The following is a 4,027-nucleotide window of genomic DNA, read 5'->3' as shown; positions in this document are numbered from 1 at the left end:
GTCTGCTGACAAAGCCATTAGTGGAGCCTCGTGGGAGAGTTTGAACCTCCACAGATGATAGAGGCTGGAAGGTTTTCTACTCTCCAGAATACACTTGAAAGGGGGCAGCAATTTTCTTCTCTTTCTGCAGCACCCGAAGAGAGCAGATAAATCCTCTTTCATTCTTTTAAAAGCAAAATGCACACATTAGTGCTAGAAGAGGTGGCCGAGTTAGTAAGGGTCTCCTTGTGTATGAGCGCCACACACCAAGGCTATGGAAAGAGAAGAGTTTAAGACACTTTGGAGGTTATTCTGACATCTGACATCTACCACCCTCAGTCTGTCAGATGCTGAATATCCCTTTTGGAGGCAGCTCTTTTTCCTGAGCATATTAGGGCTCAGGAGTCAGGAAACTCCAAGTTAGATGTTGTGACTCTTTTGTGTTCATTTCACCTATTAATCTCCTTTTAAAGCAGGCCGTCTGTCAAAGACTGCCAGCTAAGCTAAGGTTTGTGTAGAAAGACACTCTTCCAGGGTACAACTTGTTGTATCTTAAGTTAGATGAAATACTGCTACTGTCTAGAGGCTTCTATCTCCCCACCCCCCCCCGCCCCCCCGCCCCAACTCAGCCTCTCAAAGATTACATCAGGCCCAGTATCTTACATCAAGAAGTTTTACTTAGGTGAGCTAAACCTATTGAGAGCATCTATCTTCTGCTGGATGTAACCCTTTAGCTTGTTGAGTGAGGCTTTTACAAACAGGGAAGGAATGACTGAGCTCACCCAGATTTTTGTCTGTTTTCTCTACTTAGACAGCAATTTTCCCATGGTAGGGTTGCCTTTTAGTGTGTCTAACTTGCTGGCACAATGGCATCTGAATCTCAGAAATGTGGCAGGCTGGAGGTATGCATTTGTCACTTATAACCTGGGTTTGCTTTTAAAAAGAGACATTTTGCTTTTAACTTTCCTATAGCCTTCAGTTTGCTCAAAAGTGATACATCCACAGTCTTTTGCAGTAGGCACTTTAATAACGCATATGATATGTTATCCAATGAATGATGATTATGGCTATTCCCAAGTCTCCATTATCCATTGATTTGCTTTTTTATTAAAGTTCCCGTACCAACTGAAAATCACATTGTTCCTTGGGGTGAATTTTAAACCAGTGTATCTGGTGAAAAATATTGATTTCCTGTCAATTTATTTTAAAAAAAAAATCATAGCACACATTTTACAATGGAAAAGTTCATACAGGACACAGGAAATAGAGAAAAATATTTCCTTCCCGCTTCAGCGCAGGAGCTACACAGCGTGTTCCAATTCAGAGAACACGCAAACAATGTTCAGTCTTCAGGCAAGGTCAGCAAAGCAGATGTGACTTTAAGTTTACCGCTTGTATAGCGTGAGAACAATCCCAGGATAATGGAAAGACCTTATGTGGAAGCCATGGAGTTTACTAAGCAGCTTGGCTAAACGCACCATATGATTCACTGAGTGGCATTTCCACATTGCTCAATGCTCTTGGGGCTGCTGGAACAGCAATGATTAAAAAAGAAAAAAGAATCACGTTGAGATAAATATCTTTAAAGATGGTGGGGGGAGGGGAGAAGACAGCATCAAGAGTCCAGGGTTACCGTCGCAGTCCTCCATCTCCTGTTGAGTGTAGATCGCTTCGAAGGATGCCTTGCTCTCCACAGACGAGTTGCATTACTAAAGAGGTGTGATGACCATCCTAGGGTAAGACACCTCTTAGCTCCTAGATTTTTAGCCGCTCTTGGCTCTTCCATTGGCAGCTGTGAGCTGAGACCTCTAGCATAAAAACTAAATGTACACAGGGCCTTTTTGTTTGTTTAAGTGATTTCAGGTTCAGCATTTAGTTTACTGGAGTCTTGATCCTTGACAGAGATTTCTGTACTGTATTTCAAAGAGGACAAGGAGATGAAAATATGAATTAATGTTAGAGCAAAAAAGCAGGGCATTTTCCTTGGAAACGTCTCACAGACATTTCAAAAAGTGAGACCTGTCCAAATAAATATGCAGCTCACTGACAGCTGAAGATTATCCATTTGTAGTTCATTAGAGTTTTATCATAACAAAAACATTAAGGAGGTGGTATTCCCTTTCAAATTTTTTGAGGGGGGAAGAGCAATAACATTGTCAAGTGATGTATGTGACAGAATAAGTTAACCTTTGTAACTCCGACCAAGGTCAGGTGACTAAGGTTGGAAAATAAATTTAAATCCCCCTCTATCATGGGGGTGCTAGAATTTGCTGGATCTGGATCTCACTAGTACACAGGCATGAATCAAGCTCTAGTTTCTGCTAATCTGCTGTTCTGTAAAGTAGTAATGAATTGGAAGCTGAAGCTAGCAGAACTCCAATGTGACATTATTTAGTTAGGGTTTTTTCTCTAAGCATACTTAATCACTGGCACAAACATCCACCAAATGCAGTTACATTCTCCTTCATGCAGGAGTCTCTGAACTGGTAGTCTATGTTTTCCTAGAGAAAAAATAAATTAGTCAGAATTGAAGAATCACTGGCTGTCACTTGAGGTCTGCTTTTCATCAGCAATCAGCCTAACCAGTTTAACAGTATTTAATCTGCCACTGAGGAAAGTGATGGATTTAAATTCATTTACACCCTTTAGTGAAATGCATGTCTGTGCAAATTAGTATAGAAAATTAACTAGCAATGACCACTTATCCAAGGTATATGTCATACTTTGAAAATAATTTTACATTAGTCCAGGTTATATCCACCTTATAAGAAAATAACCACAGATAAAATGATGACAAATAACCTTTCTGACAACTCACCTGTTTGTCTTACCTGATCTTCTTCTGTACTTATCTTCTAGCCTTAGCTGATTTTCCCAAGATGGGACACTGAAGTAAGCTGGTAAGGTAAGGTGGAAAACTTGCCAGCTTGTGCATTGCAGTCAACTATTCTGTGGAAAAATAGGCAATTTAAGCCTTACAGGACTGAAGCACTTTAGATTCATTTTCTTTCTTTACTTTCTTTCTTTACTAGCACAAAATTTAATGGAGGGACTGGCGTTCAGTTGCCTTGCTCCAGAATGTGGGCCCATGGTTCTAGTGACTGAAAACCTCTTGAGCATCTTTAAAAGTTTTGAAGTCAGAAACCTGATCTGTGATTAACTCATAGTCTTTCAGATGATGTCATGAAAACAGGTTTATTAAAAAGTAAATTACTTTATTTTACTTCCACTCCATGCTAGGACAGAGACAAGTAGAAATCCAGAATTGTTAGCTTTTGGAATTTATTTAATTTCTTGCACACACGTTATGATGTTTATTTTGCATTTAGCAATAAGGAGTGAGTTTCTACTTTACTTTAAGCACACAAGCTCCTTCAAAATCAAACTCCTGAAAAAATGCATCTCTTTTTGTGCATCCTCCGTTCTGGAAAGATGACAAGAATAAATTTGGAAAACACACAGCCCTGAAAAGACCTTGCCTTGAAAGAAGTCAGGTCTTTGCAGAAGTAACATTCTCTGGTATGTGCTTGACCAAAAAAGACTTACCACAGCACCTGTTCCTCCTCCTGCTCTTCTCCTGTTTTGAAGGGTATGGAGGATGAGGGTGGATTTTGACATCAAGCAAAAGGTGCGTCCAGGTGGAGGACCTCCTGCAGCAGGTGGCTGAGCTGCAGGAGGTGGTGAGAAGGCTGCGTAACGTCAGGGAGCCTGAGAAGGAGTTAGATGGTTCCAAGAGCAGTCTGCAGTGGATCCATCCCTTGTATCAGGGATGTCACCGAGAGACTACCAAGCCTCGTACCATCCATTGACTATAACCTGCTTCTGTTGTTCCATGTGGGCACCAGTGACACAGCCGGGAGCAGTCTGAGGCGTATCAGGAAGGATTACAGAGCCCTGGGAGCAGTGGTGAGGGACTCTGGAGCACAGACTTTCTTCATCAATCCTCCTGGTCAAAGGGAAGGGATTTGAAAGGGACAGTCAAATATGGTGAATCAACAAACGGTTACAGGACTGGTGTCACAGCCAGGGGTTCAGCTACTTAGACCAC

At 41.4% G+C, this 4,027-nt stretch overlaps 1 long non-coding RNA gene across 1 annotated transcript; it reads right to left on the bottom strand.

Annotated features, from left to right (window-relative positions):
- Positions 1–1,059: 1,059 nt before the first annotated feature.
- LOC135313236 (uncharacterized) lies at positions 1,060–2,942 on the bottom strand. Its single transcript, XR_010372866.1, has 2 exons — positions 2,798–2,942; positions 1,060–1,892 (listed from the first exon to the last, which is right to left on the bottom strand). It is a non-coding gene; the product is annotated as an uncharacterized LOC135313236 (long non-coding RNA).
- Between the last annotated feature and the right edge of the window lie 1,085 nt (positions 2,943–4,027).

This window comes from Phalacrocorax carbo, chromosome 4 (genome assembly GCF_963921805.1).
Source record: "Phalacrocorax carbo chromosome 4, bPhaCar2.1, whole genome shotgun sequence".
Classification (NCBI taxonomy): Eukaryota; Metazoa; Chordata; class Aves; order Suliformes; family Phalacrocoracidae; genus Phalacrocorax; species Phalacrocorax carbo.
The sequence above is the reverse complement of the archived record's forward strand: the minus strand, read 5'-3'. Positions and strand labels throughout refer to the sequence as shown.